Source organism: Mastigoproctus giganteus, chromosome 8 (genome assembly GCF_048544385.1).
Source record: "Mastigoproctus giganteus isolate SK-2022 chromosome 8, ASM4854438v1, whole genome shotgun sequence".
In the NCBI taxonomy this organism is placed as follows: Eukaryota; Metazoa; Arthropoda; class Arachnida; order Uropygi; family Thelyphonidae; genus Mastigoproctus; species Mastigoproctus giganteus.
This window is the reverse complement of record NC_143582.1, coordinates 226,489,248-226,511,419: the sequence shown is the minus strand read 5'-3', so window position 1 is coordinate 226,511,419 and position 22,172 is coordinate 226,489,248.

Genomic DNA, 22,172 nt, shown 5'->3' with positions numbered 1-22,172 from the left:
AAATGTATAGGCTAAGGCGCTAGGCTACTAACGCTTAAGTTACTAAGTACTTTCCAACGCATTGCGATACTCCAAATGTTTTGAAGTTAATCTCCTATCATCTGATAATATTCGCTTGTAAGCAGAGAAGGACCTCTCAATATCACAACATGTGATCGGGGCAAAATGAAACGCCTTAATGACATCGGGAGCTAGAGGAAGTCCTTCCACGGCCGTATCCGTAACTTGGGAAATTTTGTATAGGGTGGGATAAGCCGGGTTTCTAAAACTGTATCTAGTTTATTAACAGTTTTTTCTCCAATTTCCCCCGGGACTTGTTTCGAACGATTAACAGCTGTACTGTTGAGAGCTCCTTAATTAAGGAAGACCTTTTTAGACAGTGATATCAGCTGGTCAACCTCTTTAAATTCCGAATGTACTTGTTCTGCTACACGGTCAAGCCTATGGGCTAAACAAATAAGATGTATCATGCTCGGAAAAAATACCTCCAATGCTTTCCCGGCTTTGAGCATGCAGGCTGCTGAATCCGTTAATAAAAGAAGAAAACGATAAGTTTTTACACTGTCCGGCCGGCCACAAAATACCTGAAACAAATAAGTAATTGTATATTAATTTAATTTATCATTTTATAAATTATACATTTACAATTTTAAATAATAAGTACTTAATTATTTAATTAAATAGTAAGTTTAATTTTAACCGCGTAGACCCCCATTCCAATGTAGCAGCGATCAGTCGATCACAGAGATACGGTACTTACCAAGAGAATCATTAAGAAATCTAGCAACAGTTGCATGATTTGTTTTATTCAGAACCTTTGATGCAAGGAGATACGATTTAGATGGTTCATCTGAATCAAGCTTTCCGACAATAAAATTAGCTATATATCTGCCTTCTCAATCCGTGGTTTCATCAACTGAACCCCACACACAGCTGATTAAGATATCTTCGCGAATATTGTTTAGACACTGCAAGTAAGTAAGTAAATAAATAAGTAAACTAATTAAAATATGCCCTACACAGCGTTCAGTCTTTTGGATTTTATTTAATAATAAATTATTTAATAAAATCAATGAGAACATACAGATTTCTAGCAGTCCTGAAGGTAATTTTTCCGTAACGTTGATTCGGCAGGAATTTTTCGGGATCAGTATTTTTCCAAAAACTTTTGAAGACCGGATTATTCACTTTGTTCCAAGGAATGTTTGCAGCAACCATTGCTTGGCATAAATCGGCAAAGAATGATCTCGTGTTTTTTTGGTTTTCTGCAGAAGCAGCTGCTGTATTATACGCAACCCTGATATTCTTCTTCTCCTTACGTTCGCTTCATGCAAAGTAGTAACGTTATGCTGTTGTAATTGGGATACTTTCGCGCAGGGCCCCGTAAAAATGTATTTATATATTTAATTAAGATTATTTATAAAAATGATTATTATTTTCCGATTTATATGGAATATTGTATGAAAAAACTAAATATGCACGAGCATTAAATTTGGAATGTCCATATATGGAAGCATCCAAAAATAAAAAAATATGATAGATTTATTACCAGGTAATTAATTAATTAATTTACTTAAATAAACTAAATGCAACAAGGCATAATATTTAAGAGTTTAAGTGTAATATCGGTGTAGATACAGCATAGATAACTCTTAAATTACAACTACGATAGTAGTGTGAAAGGCATCATTTCGTCTGTATCTCATGTTGTGCTCTTCCTTCAAAACGAGTTGTCCATGTATTGCACTAACTCGAATAGTAAGTAATAGAAAAGACTATTGTTACTTGTCTTACCACCACCCACCGATGAAAAGCCAACTAGCTTTGAAGCAGTGCCGTCTGGGTGGTAGTACTCACTGAGAATAAGTAAAAATAGTCTTCTCTATTAGTGAAGCGGTACTTATTATAGGTAGTACAATACATGGGCAACTCGTTGTGAAGGAAGAACACAATACGAGATACATACGAAATGATGCCTTTCACACTCCTATCGTAGTTGTTCTTTAAGAGTTATCTATGGTGTATCCACACCGATATTATATTTATTAATTAATTTACGTACCTCTTTATTGCACGCGTTGCAATATATTATTTTTCCATCCGTTTGGAATGTGTCTTTAGAGTCTTCTTTAACCACAGAAGAAATCCACTTTCTAAAAAGCTCAATTTTGGCTTCATTTCGCCAACAGCTGAAGTTTCTACTGTATAAAATAAGTTGAACGAATAATTCGTTGAACTCAACATAAGGCGAAACTACTGTACAGTTTTAAATTAAAGCTAAAATGACAGTACGGTGTGGTTGTGAGTGAGTAAAGAGCCAATCAAAATAACTTTGGGATTTAGCCGCTCGTGCCCTCCCACGCTGGAATGTGAAATGATTAAATGTAAATCCCCACGGTTTTTTAGAAATATATTTTAAATCAATTTGATCAATAATTTGTCGATAATCATAAGGCGAAATATGAAAATTTTATATCGACAAGTATAAAATATAATATTAAATATCATATTTTTTTGAAATTATGACCTGACGTGTAAAATATGATGAAATATGAAATTACAAACACTCTTCTTTAGTATTCTCAGACCATGTAACATGGACACACTAAGTTTCATGCCTTCATGTAAACGAAAAATGAATATGATAATACAGAAAAATTCGAACCCTAGTGATGAGTATTGATGAGGTCAAAGGTGCAAAAATGAATTTTGCAAAGCAAAGGAGAGAAATCTAGCAGAGATGAATTCTTTACTAACTCTATGTTTTTTTTTTTTTTTAATTGATTGTCATTGAACACATGGAAGGTAGTACATAACATCCTAGAGTACTTAGCATCGTGGATGGGTTGAAGGTTGAGAAACCAGAAGATGATATTTCAATTAATAAATTTTTAATAATTAACACAAGTTTAGTAAACACGTGAATAATTTCATATAATGGCTTTGTTTAGCAAGAACTTCCCTCCGTCTTAAAATTTCTCTAAAAATTGGCCATATACCTTTTTTCTCTAAAAAAGGTATATGGATTTTGTATATGTGTAGTGTTGTGTACCGTTGTGCCTCTGGTCATTTAGCCGCTGAGCCCCTAATGGGACCTAACGTTGTCCACACTCCGCCCCATGGAGGCAGACCAGGTTCACCAGTATTATAGTTATTTTTTGCTCTGCCAGGTCCTGCCACCTAATTTCCTGAGATTTCAGTGGTTACGACCTACAAAAAAAAAGGGGGGGGGGATTAGCACCTCGAGGTTAGATTAGGCCGAAATCGTTTGATGAGAGTGAGGTTAAATTTGTACGCAAGTTAATAATTTAGTTACGTTAAGTTATGAGCGTACACTATCGGTCTAGTTAGAGTGGAGGGGGAGAGAGAGAGACTGAAGGTGGGGAAGACAGATAGAAGTACAGGGACCATATAGTAGGCATCCCCGAGGCGGTCAGTGGGGACGAGCCCCACCAGGTGAAATAGGGGGCAGGGAGGGGGATGGAACGGGAACCGTCCCCCTTACCAAGGGGAATGGGGTGAACAGAGAGATAGGAAAGGGTGCCCGGTTCAAATCGCCTTTAGGCGCTGCAGGTGAGCACAGTCGACGAACCAGGTCAAAGCATTTTTTTCCTTCTTTCAAAATCCTACTTCAATCTAAAAAAAAAAAGTCCAGGTCGCCGGTTGGCGTTCTCACATTCCTGTTCCTAGAATACAAGTCCAGAGTTAACAGTCAATCCAGTAATGTCGGGTCCATCAAATGTATTTTGTCGTCGTCGCCTTGTTTTGTGTCCTTAACAGAAGCATCAGGATTTGTCTTCTTATTTGTTAGGTGGATTAACATGGCAAACTATTTGTAGATTACAATGGTGGCTGTATGAGTTTATATCCCACGAAGTATGAGATATCGGCTAGTTTTGTTGTTATCCTCGTATTTTCATTTCTTTCTCATATTTACTGGATTTGCGTGTTGGCGTTTTTCTGTGATTAGCGCCCGAAGTATTGTTACCCTCTAACAATGAGGGATCTTCCCCTAGTGAAGAGGTTCTGCGCAAAGTCAGTTTGTTTGTTTGTATTTGGTTTTTCAGGAGCATTAGCAACTAAGGTCATATTGCTCCGTGATATGCGGTGGTCATTCCCTTGACCTTTCCGCATCCTCCCTATTTGGTGGTGACGGGCTCGAACCCCGGTCTAATCAAGAAGCGTGTGCTACGCACTGCTGCTCCTTCCCACCTGGCTACGGAGGCGCCTCGCGTAAAGTCAGAGAAGGCCTGGTATTCCTTTGCACTGTCCAAAAGATGACGCTCTTGATCTATCGGAAGGAAGGTAATTTTGGTAATGAGTTGTGAACGCAAGTCATCATAGAGCGTGCAATCACGAATAATGTGCTGCCAGCTCTCTAGGCTGCCACAGGAGCACGTAGGATCTGCTTCAATGCCTAGAGCACAGAGCTTGGTCTTGATTGCTCCATGTCCTGTTAAGGGGTAGGAGGCACACAATCCAGGAGAAAACCATGGGAGATGTTTGGGGTAAACTCATTGTCAAGTGAAAGGACTATGTACCTGCAGAGAAAATTGTCATCGGACTTCAATCAAAAAAAACAAACAAACTGGACACCGCTGTTGTGAAGCAGTTTTGAAAGTAATAGCATTAGCATTGGTATTAGTTAAGGTATATGATGCAAGCTTATACAGCATCAGCCAAAAAGGGGGGAAAACCCTTCCCATTTCACCCATCCACTCGGTCGCTCCAAATGTTTGTCTAGTTCTGCCTTGAATCTGTTTAAGCTATCAATTTCCACAACAAAAGATGGAAGTTTGTTCCAGCAATCAACCACCCGCTGGCTAAAGGCAAACTTCCGTATATCTATCCTACAACTGTCTTTGCTCAGTTTGAATCTATGTCCCCTCAGGTTTATAATCTGAGCAAGAATAAGAATCCCCTTAGCATTAAGCCTGCTCAAACCATTCAAGGCTTTATACATCTCAATCAGGTCACCTCGCAGGTGCCTAGTCCCCAGACACTGTAATTTGCAAAACTCAAGCCTTTCTTCGTAAGAGCAACCTTTTGTTCCATTGAATAATCTTGTTGCCCTTCTCTGTACTCGTTCCAGTAGCTCTACATCCTTCCTAAAACGAGCCCTCCAGACCTGTATACATTGCCTGGCCGTTGCCTTATACAAGGGAATAATCACCTCCTTATCCCTGCTAGAAAAATTCCTGTATATCATTGACAAGACACAATGAGCTACTCTTGCAGACCGTCTGCACTGCTCAAAAAACTTCATATCTGCCTTACCCCCAGGTCCTTTTCGTTCTCTACCACTGTCACTGTAGTACCACCCAGTTGGTACGTTAATCTGGGCCCTCTCAGCCCATCTGCTCAACTTTTCTAGATCCTGTTGCGGCAGCGTTCTGTCATTAATAACCCTACCAACCTTCGTATCGTCTGCAAACTTGGATATAAAGCCTGATATACCATCATCTATATCATTGATAAATACAGATAACAACAATGGGCCCAACACCGAACCCTGGGGAACTCCGCTAATAACATTAGCCCAGGAAGAGCAGTGTCCATTGATTACCACTCTCTGTCTTCTCCCACTCAACCATCCCTTTATCCCTAGCAGCAATTTGCCCCCAATGCCACAATAACAGAGATATTATCACGCAAAGAGGACTATGAAATATTCATATACTTCCTTTACAAAAACTAAGAAGTTATTGAGTGAATAGGGTATACGACAAGTTCTGAAATTACTTCCAAGCAATAAAGGACATCTTCAACTTTTTATTCACCAATCGCATAATGCGCGCGCTACAGCAGATAGCAGCATAATTGCAAACTCTGATCTTAGAGAAGTTTATCAAAAAATTCTGTCCTGTTGGTTATTTCTTTGATTTACGAGTTATGCCCACGACTAGCACGTTGTATGGATTTCCCTAGGCATGTCTTAAAAGTTCCTCGAACAAGTAATTTGAGAACTTGTCGTATACCCTATTCACGCAATAACTTCTTAGTTTTTGTAAAGGAAGTATATGAACATTTCATAGTTCTCTTTGCGTGATAAAATCTCTGTTATTAAAATCACTGCGCTCTGACTGACTTTTGTTGGTTCCCCACCTCTGCTGAAATCATTGCACAAACTGTTTATGAATTATCCCTACTATTGAAGAACCGTGGCTTTATTTGGAATGGTTTTCTTTAACTGTGTTGGATTTTTACGCATAACACTCGTAGTAGACTGCAGCTTATAGAACTAAAGTACGCTCCACGCCTTCTTGAGGTTGGTAAAATCCGCCATATTACAATTTTGCGGTTTTGTTGCTATCTACTGGAGAGCGTACTTTACCAGTTGGTGAATAAAAACTTGACGATATCCTCATCAACTGCAAGTGATCAGATTCCTGTCGTATTCCCTATTCACACAATATTTTACGTTTTTAAATGAGGTTTGTTAGAGTAAAATACTCGTGGGCAACTGGTCAAAATTATCTGTGCAGTCCATAGTTTTTTGTATGTACTTACCACAAATTGAATGCTGTAAACATACAACAGTACAGTGCTGTTTTTCTTTTTCTTTTTTAAATTCTGGACAAAACATTTCTCAGTTTGGCAATTTTATTACCTTCGCAAATGATTCTTTACAGTGGCAGTTCGTGGGACAATCCAAATAAGTTTGTAAACATTATCTATCAGCAGTGGTGAGCATAGTAACCCTGCAGGGGTGATGCTACATCTGTGAGGTCCATCTTGGAAATACTGAGCTCGCGTTAATTGTTGGTTGGCGATAAAAATGTTTGATTTTCTGCACCTTCCTAAATGTAGAAAAATGGACGTTTAAGCTTATAGAGAAGCCATTTGTTTGAAGTAGTTAAAACCAGTACAACTCGTTATGCAGAAAAGTGTTTTCTACTGTGAGCATAATGAATAGTAGAATAGAACGGTGATGTTCGTGTATTTTCTGTATATTGTGAAGTCTGATCATGTGAGGTCGTTCTGGGGCATAAATAGAAATTTATTTAAGCAAAATATTGGCAGAATATTTTTTTTTTTACCTGTAACTGAGTTTCTCTAGCAGGTTAAAATAAGTGTTTCATTTCGATTTGAAGGAACGACTACTAAAACCTATAATCCTCACACCGTCCGAACAATCAACATCACAATCATCACTAATAGTTGCACAATCATTAAAGTATTAACCATTATATAATATATTAAAATTCAATGATTTCGAATTTGTGTTGTGAGTAGGAGAGAGAAATTTCTTTTGTTTGTGTTATTAATGACTTCTTTTTAAATTTTAGCTTTTAGCCTTAAGAGTAAGGCATACTGTACTAGCAGAGCCAAAATAAGACGAGGGGAAGAAAAGATTTTGCAGAAGGAATGCTTCTAGGGTGACATAGAACAGAATAGCCGAGTGGGCAGGAGCGGGAGTGCAATAGCACACGCTCTTTGAGTAGACCGGGGTTCAAGCCCCTGACTGCTGAATACGGTCGATCTGCCAACCCGCACTGGACCAGCGTGGCAGATTATGGTCCATTTCCCTCAGCATGAATTGTTGAGGAGGCTTCCATCCTGCAGTGGGTTGATAATGGCTGCACTTTACTTTTTTTTTTTTTTTACTAGCAGAGCCAAAATAAGACGAGGGGAAGAAAAGATTTTGCAGAAGGAATGCTTCTATGGTGACATAGAACAGAAATAATTTAGAATGTACTGATTAATTAAAATTTAGTGGAGCCAAGTTGATAGCAGCAGGTCCAAATTTTGTGAAATATCACTAAAAGCGGCACAACACTGGACCAACAAAACTATACAAAATTAGACACACAAACAAATCAAAAATAGGATAATTATACATACAATCATAAAAAGACTTCACACTGCTATAAGATTATGTAACCATCAAACTTCATGTTGTTAATTCGTAAGAGATTAAATGCACAAGTAAAAAAAATGCCAATCGAAAGGATAAGAAATCTTTGATTTACAAAGGCATATGACAGGTGTTCCAAGAAAACTCTTATGGGAAGCACTGAAAGAAGCAAATACTGTTCTGCGGTTGTTGCAAAGGCAAAGCTTGTTGATTCTCAATTGTTTAATGTGTTCAAGGAGGGACACTCCTTGAACACATTATGATCAAGTATTATTTCTAAAAAAAGGAAGCCGTGTTTGTCACTGTATTAGTATTATTTAGCCGTCCACTTTCACTTGGGGTTCTGGCTACCGTGAGCTATAAAACCATCCCATTAACTAGACTGTCCAGATTGTCGAAAAAACACTACAGGTAAACGCAGTCCTCCCGACTTCAAATGACTTTAGTAGTTCTATAATTTTGGAACTCTAACTTTCTATGGTTATTTAAAAAAATAGTGACTATATACCTTTACAGTTTTATGTATTTTTATTACATTGTACAAAATTTGTATAGAATAATTTAGGCATGAAATACAAAATGGATGGCCATTGCGCAAAACAGAAGGAACTGGAAAGTTGCTGGAGAGGCCTTCATCCTGCTGTGGAAAATGGCTGATGATGAACTAACCTAATTGGGAGTAGAATTATCTTTGGCAAGTAACGCAGGAGTTGCGGGTTAATTATTTTTCCTTATTGACACAGAATTTAAATTCCACTTTTTATCAACAGAAATAATAACACTGATTTCAGCTTAAGGGAAATAATATTTACTGATCTATATTTATGTCGTTAGCATTAAATCAGTGATGCGATGGATCTCTTCATGGTCAATTTTTACAAACATTTGTGGCAATCATTTATGTGTTAACCCACATTGAATTTATTTTATGAGCGTAACATTGTTTTAATTATTTTTAGAAGCGTTTGGCGTAAAATTCCTTTTCTTGATTAGAAAAGCATTCTGTGGCCATAAACGAATATAGTGGGTTCCCAAGCCATTGCACATAGACTTTGAGTTGCCTTCTACAATTTTGTTTTCAAGATGAGAAGGGAAAATATGTAATTCTCACAAGCATCGAATAATTTTTTGCATTCCAATTTGTAGTATACGAACTATCTTATTTGTTTACTAACCGTGAGCTTGCTTGTAATAACAGTTTTGAAGTGGCACGAGATTCTTTTAGTCTGACAAATCAAACCAGAATCGGGCCATAGTTTTTAATAATACAAAATTCCCATATTGTTTGTCACTTGTAAATGTTTGGTAAAAAGATATTTTTCTATTAAAAACTTTAGTAAATATATAAGTTTGCTACAAATAAGTGATGATTAAAAACGAACTTTTAAAAACTTTAATTAAAATGAGTAATTATTAAAACACCATTACAATTATTTTATAATTTCTTTCCTAGGATTTTTGACCAAAAGAGTTTTGTGGGTTCTAATCTTTTTTTAATTTGTCAGCTGTGGTCATCTTCGGATGCCGATTTCTTAAATGAGACTTTAGCTTGTTAGGATTGGGTGGGTTTTGTACAGCACCACGCTTCTTCTAAGAATCGTATTGTGGTACAGTTCCTCAAAAAACAGGACGTATAGACTGCATTGTATCTCTTTTTTTACGTAAAACTCAATCCTCGACACAATCGATAACTATCATTTTGATAACTATAGACAGGGAGGGGACACGGGGTGACCACTGGTCAAAGATGGCTCACATTTTCTCCCTTATCTGCCCTATTTTGATTACAGGAAGGTGTCTATAGAGCACCCATTCACAAAATGGTAGTGGTATCTGAAGGAATCACGTTGGCAATTCTAGGCTGATTCCACTTTCTGAAGAGCTTTAGGAAGATCTTCTGACTACTAAACTGCAGTCGTCAGCACTCCCTGAGGATTTCACAGAGGTAGGCTGCGATCTGGAGAGAAAAAGTATTTTCCAGGAAGGTACATAGGACTGATAAAAACATTTCACTTTATGTTTCCTATAAAGCGTTCAGCTTGGCACACTAACTCTTTAAATATTTTAAAAATGTATTTAGCATTAATAAATACATTTTATTGTGCCTAAAATTGTGTGTGTTGGTGTTGCAGATATTTATTACTAAAAAATAAAACAAAAAATATAACATTTTAAAAATATAACAAAAATATAATCTGCTAATTTAATAAATTAATTTGCCCTATTAAAAAAGTATTAGGTCTTTTAAGTTATTGAAGTTGGAAGATATAACTTGTCTTTTCATATATTTCTGCAGCCAGCAGCATTGCAAACTACCTAATTAATGCAATGATCTTAAAGCAGAACAAACTTTATCTTTACAACGAGTTGTCCGGGAATTGCCCTACTTTAAAAAATGCCATTGCCAAAATATTTCTGGTTTTTATTTAAAAGAAGCCATTCTGTGTGAGAGGAACTAGTAAGTCCTGAAACTTGGGGGGGGGGGGATTATCTTTTAATTGAATGAGGAGATAAACCTCTTGCCCGTGTCATTTATTTCAAACTAGTGCAATATCAGGGCAATTCGTTGTGAAGGTAGTTTCTTTAATTTTGGTAATCACAAAAATAATACATTATATTATATAGTCCTATTATATTCCTATAGTCTTATTCATTATATTATATTTTCTATCTGTCGTTTTATTGAATAAAAGAGTAGCTAGATGTAAGAACTCTAAGTTACATTTAACTATTAATTTATGGGGTGAAATAATTTATGCAATAAAATAATAACTAAAGAAGATATGAAATAGATAGCATAGAGAAAGAAACCCACGAAAAGGGTTTACTTACTCAGAAAATTCGGAATGAAAAAAATGAGCGCCATTACGAAATGCCAGCACTATTATTTTTTATTGTGAATACTCTGTATTTTGTGGGATTTTTGTGACTAAAGGCATTTTACTATTTGAAAGACCAGCAAATCTGATAAAGCGTGCATTATAGTGTCATCGCTAGAATAATTTTCAGATTAATAATATGGAATTGGAAGTGGGGATACCTGACAGTATTGAACTTTAAAATCGGATTAATCCAATTGATTTCTAAAGTAGTGCAATATCAGGGCAACTCGTTGTGGACGCAAAGTTTGTTTATTAAGGCCAGTTCAAATCCTGTCGGCTCCAAAAGCATATCAAAGGAAGAGACAGCCTTCCTAAATTTATATAATTTCAATAAAAGCAAAGAGAATTATTTCATTTATAATTTTTAAAGATTTAGATTTCTTTATTTTTTAAGCAATTTTTTATATGTATAATTTTAGTAAAGTTGCATATAACGTATAGCTCGCTTTCATAGTATTCAGCCGCAAAAGCCATTTGCTATTTCTCTTATTCGGCTATGAAAAATTCTTTGAGAAACAGAGAAACAAGAGGAACAGTGATTTTTTTTTTAGTGAAGACAATATCCGGAAAAAAAAAAATCACTATTAAAATTAGATTCACATAGTTAACTTATTAATATAGTTAGGGAAGGACGTTACGTGGTTGTTTACCATTAAGATTATTACTAAATATAATACCACACTTTTACCACGTGAAATTAATAATATTAGTGCTCTTGCCGATGCTTCCAGAACGTGATGTGCATGCACATCCTATTCAATCACCTATTAAAATTAGAACAGACCTGCACTGCCTCAAAAGGAGTTATAACGTGATAGCACGTTTTGATACTTAATTCCCCTTAAGCTTTCAAGTGTTATGCGTCTTATGAGCTCAAAACTAGTTCTCAAAATATGGTTTCATATTGGCTTTTTACAAATATCCGTTTTTGTTAATATTCGATTTTTGGCTCATGCTTGTATCTTCCATTTCTCGTGTATCTTCCAGAGAATTTAGCAATATTATTATAATCATATAATGGTAATTTATTATCATTATGTAATGATTAGTATATTTTCGTTTAATTATTAAAAGAAAAAAAAAAAGAAACCTGTAAAAACGAATGTAGACAACAATTAAATTGACTAGTCTTGTGGCCAACAAACCTTTTTGTGCCCTGGCCAAGCGAAGTAGGATTTTTCTTCCATAAACTAATAATAGAAGAATTAAAGTTGCATGTTTTTTTTTTTTTTTTTTTTTTTTTTTGCGCAGATGTCTCCCAAGGAAGTTGGTGATAGTCGTGGACGGTTTGGTGGGGATGTGGCTGGTCTGGACGCTGCCGTGCGTTTCGAACAGAAAAACATCACAAATCCAAAACGTCCCCCTCGATCCAGGTTAAGTGAATTCCTCATTGCTGTCTCTTTTTCAAATAAATTCTCGGACTTGGGGCCCTGAAATCTAGAATTGGATCATACGAGAATTTATCCACATTACGAAACTATTGACTTTCCAAAACTAGATTCGAAAACTAATTTCGTATGGTGCACCATACGAAAATTATCAACCATCATCCAAAATTATCAACCATCATCCAATATGGAGAAACCGATTTTTTTTAAATATATCAGCGGTTCCTTATGCTTTTAATAAGCAATGATGAGAAATTCATACATCAAAAAATTGTTATAAATTTACTTCGATTACGATTTTACAAAACGAGAATATCTGAAAATGGTAGTAGCTTTTAATTTTTTTCCAGCGAAGTTAAGAAATGCTGCTGTAAAGTTTCAAAAGCTCTTTCTTTGAAACTTTGTACTTACCACTAGGTTTATTTAGAGAATATAAAATAGACTAGGGTTTTGTAAGGCTCTTACTAAGGTGATAGTGGCATGATGTTTGGGTAATTTAAAGTATTCAAAGTATTTTATTATTTTCTGCGGGCTCCAGGGTTTCCCCTATCCGCCGCTGAAGAGTAACTGTACATTATTTACAATTTGTGGTTTTACAAAACATCTTGATCCAGCATCTTCACAGGAATGATTACCAACATACTGTATAACCTTAACACTTGCAACTAAGTTATTACAATTTGTTGAAGGCACCAATTTCTACATTAACCTTCACAACTTATACAACTATACAGATAGTTAGGACCTACCAGTTCGGTTACAATGAGGTCTGATATATATCTTACAATTTATACAATTTATGATTTACAATTTATACAATTTAAGATTTACAATTGTACCTTTTTACAAGCCGAAGTCCCAGGACACCGTCCACCCAACAGTGATCCTGGCATATCGACTGATATATTCTGAACGCTAATATTGCCTTCCGGCAATAAATACAAATACATTTCCTCATCAGAGGTCTTATAACAATACAATTAATACCAAGGAGGCAACTATATACAGTGGTAGTACACTTGTTACATTACATAATTATTCTCAGCCGGCAAGTCCTTTCCTTATGCGGAAAGCCTTGTCTGCAAAGTTGGACAGTGCCTGATAATTTTCTTTACATTCTAAAAACTTGGTGAACTTATTTACATCGTAAACTTCGGTCAATGCCTGAAGTTCAAATCGAATGTCTACATAATATCGACATTCTAAGATTATATGTTGGACTGTCTCCTCTGAGCCACATTTACAAAGAGGAGACGCAGCCAAACCCAGAGTAAATAACTTTGAGTTTAGGCTGCCATGCCCGGATAGAAGGAAAGTTAGGTGAAGACCCGGGTTAAACCAGGGCCAATGTTTTTTGTCAAATTCGGAAACTTGAGGTATAAAAAGGGTAGTAATTCTTCCAGTGTTGGCATTAGTCCATTCGTTTTGCCATTCCTGGAGGAACTGGTTTCTTAATCTAGTGTTGTCTTCTTTCACTGTCACGTCCAGGTTAACAGAAAACTGGTTGAACTGTGCTGCAATACCCTTCCTTCTACAATACTGAAAGTAATTGTACAGCACTTCGCATTTAATTGGTAGTTTGCCGTTGATTACCTGTAGTGCCGACGTTGAAATTGTGCGACAAGCTCTTGAAGTTGCAATCAGAAAGAAGCGCTGGGCTTGAGTCAAGATTTTTTCCACCATGACTCTGCGTATACTGGGGCCCCAAGCGCCCGCAGCATAACAGACAATAGGAATAAATATACATTTGTAGTACAGCTTGAGAGTGGAGGGTTTCAGACCCCAAGAACCTTTGGTAATTCTGATTATTTTGCCTGTCAAAGTCTTGATTTTGCTTAGTACGTATTAGCATGGGTAATGAATTGAAGTTTGTTATCTAACATAATTCCTAGGTATTTGTACGAGTTAACTAATTTTATTGATTGTTCTTTAATCTTAATACATGGAGGTCTATTTGGGTCTAATTTTCCTTTGAGAAGAATTTGTTTTGTTTTGGGAACAGAAATAGTTAATTTATGTGTACTGCACCACTCATCTAGGTCTGATAGGACTTCATTAGCACGGATTTCAAGTTGTAGTCTGGAGTTTCCAAAAACAAGGATAATTAAATCGTCTGCGTAAGCCATCTTAGTAGTGCAGTTATGTTCGGTAGCCAGCCACCCACCCATCAAGGACCACGTTCCAGCATACTGGTCCGAGAACTGATCCCTGAGGGCAACCGCGAGTCACAGGTCTCGCAACAGAGCAGGATCCACTGGAGACCACAAGTGAGCGATTCTGGAAATAATCCGTGATGAGACGAATAATAGGCACGGAGACCCCGGCCTCTCGGAACCTCTCCAGGACACTTTTCCACCAAACAGTGTCAAAGGCCCCTTTGAAGTCCACAAGGAGGCCGAGGACATACTTTTCATTGGAGGCTGAGACGTTATTAATAACTAGGTTAATGGCATCCACTGTAGACATCCCAGCAGTGAAGCCAAACTGATATTTGTAGTTTAGGTTTCTTTCTCTATAATGCTTTTGGAATCTCGCTACAATCAACTTCTCTAGTATTTTTCTGAAGACCGGAAGTAGAGCAATTGGGCGGTATGAATTTGCCTGATTTGCTGGGATTCTTAATGAGTAATTTAAGATTTGCTTTTTTCCAAGGAGAGGGGAAGGACCCATATTGTAGGCAGACAATAAACAGGTTCATCATCAGTTGGAGACAGGTGCTCCAGATTCTTTTAATTATGGTAACTTCTAATAGGTCCAGTCCAGGGCATTTGCCATCACGCAAAGTCGCAACAGCAAGACCTACTTCGTGTCTGTCAAAATCATCTTCGTGGCTTTGGCCTACGTAGGAAAGATGTTCTAAACATCTTTCCTACCTGCCTGTTTGTACCGGACTTTCTGGTACAGTTTCATCCTGCATAATCAATTCATCCAAAAATTGTTTCCATAGTCTCGGCCCATGTCAGAGTTTCGGAGTTATCAGGTCTAAGTACAGAGGAGAATATTTCCCCCGGATGAATTTTGTCTAGAGTCAGCTTGTAGATCAGGCCCCAGGGCTCCTGGTCCATAGTTTGTTTAACTAAGCGTTCACAAGCGGAGCGTTTTTCTTTTTAAATATTGTTGAAATATGTCCTTCTCGCGTTTTTGTATATTTCATTCAAGCGGTTTATCTCGTCTTCAGGTCTACCATGTCTCCTAGCTCTCTGAACATCTCGTCTTGCGCTCTTTGTATGATTCCTTAGCGTAAAAAGGTTCTGGGACCACCAAGGAACCGAATTTTGCCTTCTCTGTTTCGTTTCTTCTTAATCGTCTCGTCGCATATTTCGGTGATGATTGCCATCAATTCTTTTAGATGCTGGTCCAAAGTAAGGTCTGTCAGATTTGTCAGTTTTTCCTCCGTAAATTTTTCCTTAAGTAGTTTTTCAAAAGGATTCCAATTGATTTGTCGAGTTTTGTATCTGGGGAAGTCATGAGTTCCTCTCAAAGCTGCTGCGTTTTCATTAGATATTATGTCAAAGGTTATTACATTGTGGTCGCTTACCGACCAAGAGGAGTGAACAGTCCAGTTTTCTATGCATCTCCCGAATGTTGCATTCGACAGAGTGACATCTATGTAAGACTGACCAGAAGGGGATGAATAAGTGGGCAAATGCCCAGGGGTGTTCCAGACAATCAATCCGTTAGTTATTATGAATTCCTCCAGTAATTCACCTTTAATATTCGTTATGGGACTGTTCCACATGGTGGAAGAAGCATTTGCGTCGGTCATTATAACTATCTTCTTGCCTGATAACCTAATTAAAGCTGTCTCAAGGAAGTTTAGATAAGGCTCAATTTGTTGAGAATGCTGTGAGCACTGCATGTAGATTGAGATGAAGAATATTTGTCCAAAACTGCCTTCCAAGCATGCACATTCCGCATGTTCGGAGCAGAGACCATTTACCCTCGTGATCGTGATCTCCTTGTCCGCTATAACGAGAGCTGCCCACACCCTTGCCACAGCATTTGCACCCTTTCCTGTAACAGATACATTAGATTGAACCACTCTACAGCCGTTTGGTAATCCTTTAACTTTGCCTTTGTAGGAGTATAATTCCTGAAGTCCTAGAATGTCAATTTTGTGATCCGTAATTAGTTTGGAGATATCACTCATTGCAGATGCAGAACGCTGGCCGTTTAACTGGAATATTTTTAATCTCTCACCATGCTGTACATTTTTTATCTTACTGAATGTAATTTGTGCGAGATTTGGTAACCTCCTGAGCTCGCAAGAACTCGGGACACTTCGAGTCACGATATGAGTGATCGGATTTCCTCTTTTTTATTTTGCAGTTTGGCATGTAACGGGTGATTCAGGAGTGGGACACGATTGCGACTGGTGACCTTGCACTCCACAGTGCCCACACGTGTAGTCCTGCTGTCTGCAATATCTAGCCGAATGCCCATAAGCCAAACACTTAAAACAACGTGCAGCGATAATAAAATCCTTCACGTTGTGAACCGACCAGCCCAGGTAGATGCGAGCGTCATTTTTTAATATTATTCGCCTGATATAGGCCAGGAACTTCAATTACCCAGTGTTTGTTGTTTTTGTTTTTAGCGTTAATCTTAAATCTCACCTTAACCCCCTTTTTGAAATCTTCCTCACTAACATTGTGCTCGCACAGGTTTTTGACATACAGATCCTCCAAGAATTCTTGGTCTGACATATCTTTTTGTATGTCATAGAATATCACAGTCGGGTTTAGTTTTCGGGGCGAGTCTATAAGTAATTTGTGTTCCCCAAATTTCGGGCAGTTCTTTAATTTAGTAATGTCTTCGTCAGTGGCAGTTTCAATTACAACGCCTTTTTCTCTAACTTTTGTGATAGATTTTATTTTAATCCGTTTAAGTTCGGATTTAAAATTTGTTGCAATCACCTGTTTAACTTCTTCACTCGTTTTTAATTCACACTTTTCACTAGCTTTAATCAGCACTACATGCTTTGAACGAGTTCCCGAGGGAATGAGTTCAGCAGCAGTGTTTATGCCTGCGCTCGCTGCAGCCACCTTAGCATAAGTGGCCACAGGGGTGGACGTAGGCAAAACTCTTAAGTCGAAATTTGTTTTTAACCTCTCATTGTCGATGGTAAGATCAATGACCAATCGTTCCATACTGTTCCAGATTTTACCAGCTTCCACCACCATGAGGGGGGTAACGGTGGATCCTGACTTAAAAATATCTAGAAAATTATTTTTCAGAACACTTAAGTAATCTAAATTAAGCGTACAGTTCGAATGCTCCGGGTTATTTACCGACTGAGAATCAGCTGCACCTTCAGGTGATCCCAGTTGGGGTAATTCCTTCCCTAGCATTTCTATAAATTCGTCTAAAGGTTCTTTAACCCAGTATTTAAAAAGTCTGGAGCTAATATTAGATCTCCAGGCATGTCCGATAAAGAATAATCATCAGACATCATTACACTGGTTAACGGTTTTCCTGTGACTAAAACTAAACCACACCTGGAAGAAACGCCTGACTTTAACTTAGTTCAGTAAGCCTTGAGATTTCGTTCACACCAGGAGCAGTCCACAAGAAGAATTAGGATTAAGCGATTTCTGGCCGCGCTGTATAGCAGTCACAGTCTTTGTCCTTGCAATCAGTCCAGCAAGGTAAGATCAGTTGGAGTAAGGCTACTTGACCCACATGCAGAATGGCATGTTAATCCGGACATGGTTCGTTTTACAGTAGTCTTTCCCATACTGTTTCAAATTCCTTATTATGTGAAGGCAGTGAAGAAGCTTCAGGCAAGGATTAACCTGCAGGGGTCACTTCCATGCCTTCTTGCGAGGCTCGCGACCTTCACGACGTACCTTGAACAGTCTGACTATGCGAATATAGTCATTTATTAACATAATTTTCGAAAGCAATTATTAAAGATTTTACCTGTTGTATCTGTCCTAGAGGATGGAGATTAACACTGTATGAAGTGTACATTGCGTCCTCACCATAGGCAAACTTTCAACACCGTTGGCGATTTAGATCCGACAAGAAAACTATGTTGAACACAGAGCACAGTAAAATGCGACCGCACTGACCAACGACGCTCAGCGATTCCGATGTTTGGGTAAACCTGTGGTTTCCAACCTCTGGTTACTTGGCCGCAGGGCCCCTGATGGGACTTCACTTTGGCGCCATCGCTTGGGAGATGAGCCATACTGTCCACAGTAATCTGCTGCTCTGTCAGGGAGGTCGTCGCCTCTTAGTAACGTCATTCGTTGGTTAAAAAACGGATTTTGGCTCATCTCCAAGACCAGACCAAATTCAGCAGTAACTAACAATTAACTTCCATTTTCGTTTTTGATTTCGGTAGTACGCTTTGCAGTACTACCCAATTACCAGAAATTAATACATGAAAAAATGACCAATGAGAAATTGGCTTATAGTAACTTATAACAAAGGTATATGAGAGAGTAAGGGTGTATTTATTTAATTTCAATTAACTTAAGAGATTCTAAACTGTTTTCAAGATAATCTATATATTTAGTTATAAATATAAATATATCACAATATTTCTTAGAAAATATAAAATCTAAGAGGGTTTTCCATAATAAACAAATATTAATATTTATAGTGATCCTAAACTTGAACTAAACATTATTACACAGATGAATCGAATACATTTAAAATTAATATTTTTCTATTATTTTCTGTCAACCCATCCAGTAGCGGTAAGTTCTTGTCATTCGGACACTCCCTTCCTTTGTCTTCACTTTTTTAGCGGGCTGCTTACTTCTGTAAGGTCATCCATGTTCTGTATGTAATACATTAGTAACACATAATAGTTTTACATAACTTGTATTTTATTTATTCTAAATTTGTATTCTAAATTATTTTTACCACGCGGCTTCTTACACGTGCTCTTTGACATACAGAACATGTCAGAAACAGAAGTAAGAGTATTGCTGTTCTTTTTCGTAATTTTGGTGGATGACCTCTGACGAAGACACAAAAATTATGAAAAATACCGCAATGCTATTTCCACATTGGTCGTTGTTTTTTCAAAATTTGCATTTTGTTTCTTTTCTTCTTTTATATCGTTACATTCTTTTTATATCATTACACTCTTTTATATCGTTACTCTTTTTCTTTTCCTTTTTTCAACCCTTTGTTCAACACATATATCGCTACCAGGATACACGGTATTTTCATTATTAGCACTAGTTAAATTCAATATTTAAATTCTACACATAACAATAAAAATAATTTTATATATATTATGGTTGTAGGGTGCCTTTACTCTTGCAGTGTCCCTGATCCATAATCCATATTTTTGTACTTCATATCCGACTTCCATATTATCGTACTTCAAATCCGATTTCTCTATTTTATTTTTAATTTTTTTATTATTCGTAATAATTATAAATATATATATATATGTAATAAGTAAATAATATAATATTTACCCGAATAAATAAATATATATTTTTTTTTACCGCTGTTTCAGTTATTAGTCCGCTGTTCTCAAAATTCTTAATGTATTGCAATCCCATAGTCACAACATTATTATTACAGTGTGTTGGATAAACGACTCTTTAAGTTATCCATTTTTAACAATGCCTTTGGAGGTAACCAGCTATAAGAATATTTTCTAAATACAGGAGGTCCCAGGTATCCGAGTATTCATTATCCGAGTCCCCGCAGTTAAGAGGATTTGAAAATTGAAGAATTAAAGCTTTTTCTCTTGAGAAAATTGACCAAGAACCTGAATATTTTTTTGTTAGAAAGATCTTCTTCATGATCGTGCAACTAATGTTAAGCGCGAAGTTAAAGACATAAATAAATGCTACGACACAATTTTATCTGAAAAAATACAAAAAAAAAAAAAAAAAACAACCCTGAATTCATTCTTTATTCGTACAATTGAAAAATAGTGTAACTTCAATAAACTTTACTTAACCTTACATTGTGTAACATATTATAATAAAAAATGTCAAATAAAATATAAAATAATTTTCTCATTTTTCAGTTCCTTCATCGATTTTTTCATTGTACAAATAATAAACATTACTATATCGGTACATATCTACTCATCCTTCACAACGAGTTGCCCATGTATTGCACTACCTCGAATAAGTAACCCTTCACTTGCAAATACCAGGTTACCTGCCCACCAGCCGATGAAAAGCCAATTCCCTTTGAAACGGTGCTGCCTACCGAGAAAAATTAATAGTCTTCTCTATTAAAAAAGTAAAGTAAAGTGCAGCCATTATCAACCCACTGCAGGGTAGAAGCCTCCTCAACAATTCATGCTGAGGGAAATGAACCTTAATCTGCCACGCTGGTCCAGTGCGGGTTGGCAGATCGACCGTATTCAGCAGTCAGGGGCTTGAACCCCGGTCTACTCAAAGAGCGTGTGCTACTACACTCCCGCTCCTGCCCACTCGGCTACGGAGGCCGTCCTTCTCTATTAGTAAAGCAACACATTGGCATCTCGTTGTGAAGGGTGAGCACAATATGAAATAGAGATGAAATGATGCTTTTCACACTGTCATAGTTTTTCTTATCTATGGGTTATCTACACCGATATTATATAGAATCTTAAAACTTTTAGTTTTATTTAAATAATAAACATTAAGAAATTTGGTTCCCGTTTTAAGAGGAATTTTCTGGTACCAAAATGATCCTTTGATGACGATTGAATTCTAATGGGGGCCACCAGATATTAAACTACACTATTTATTTTAAGCAAATGCAGTAGTACATACTGTACTACGCAACCATCAGAAATTGATACATGAAAAAATGACCGATTGACATTTGATCTTACAAATTGTTATAACAGAGCTATGTGAGAAAAATAATGGTGTTTTTATTTTATTTCAGTTAACTTAAGAAATAGTGTTAATTTTACAACTTTATGTCTAGTTTTAAATATACTTATACATATACTACGTTATTTCATAGTAAATAAATTTAAAATAGAAAGAAATTTTAATAATAAATAAATGTTCTGTTTATATATCGGGAGGTTCACACAGTCAGGGGAGTTCACAACATAGAGAGAGATGACAAGAAACAGCACGGTATTTAGCAGTCACGGATTTCAACCCGTGTCATTCAGGGCACCCTTGGTCTGACCATTCGGCTACGTCGCCATGTTAAGGTGCCCAACAAAAACGGAGGATGCGGAAAGGTCAGGGAATGACCACCACCGCATATCCCCTGAGCAATATGGCCATAGTTGTTGTTATTATTTTATTATTATTATTATTATTATTATTATTAGCCACATGGTCAAGGAAGCCTGAGGCTTATGCTGCACCAGCCAAAAAAAATAAATTCCTGAGTTACCCGTGTGTTTGTGTGTGTGAGAGAGAGAGAGAGAGAGAGAGAGAGAGAGAGAGAGAGAGAGAGAGAGAGAGAGAGAGAGGTAGAAAGGCATCACCAAGAAAGAGAAGAATGATGATATCCAGCTCAGAACCCTGGGTTTGCCAAGCCCATACTCACCAGATGTGAGCCCCCGGGGTGTTGTCGTTGTTGGCCTTAGTTGTTGTTGTTGGCCTTAGTTGCTAATGCTCCTAAAAACCAAATAACAAAGAAATAAACAGACATTTAAAATTTATAATGCTACTGAACTTTAACCGAGTTTCAAACATGATTTAACACATGACAAGAATACAGTTAAATTCTTCTTTTTATTTATTTATTTGCTTTGTTTTCATGTATTAGTTCGTAAGGCATTGCAATCCCATAGTAACCTCATTCAGTTGATGTTCCTGCAATAACTGTTGGACAAACGACTTTTTTTAAGTAAAGGCCATTATTCCATTAATAATTCTTTAATAATTTTTCAATAATTTTTATTTTAATTTTTAATTACTGGAGCCCTTCCAGTTTTAATAATTCTTTCAGAGGCAGTAGCTATAAGAAAATTAATTCACACATAATGTGGTGAACATTGATTTCTAAAGTCTATACATTAATTCTAACATATACCTGTTTTCATCAGTAGTTGTATGCATAAAATTTACATTTAGATGCCTACATTACTGACCTTATCATAAA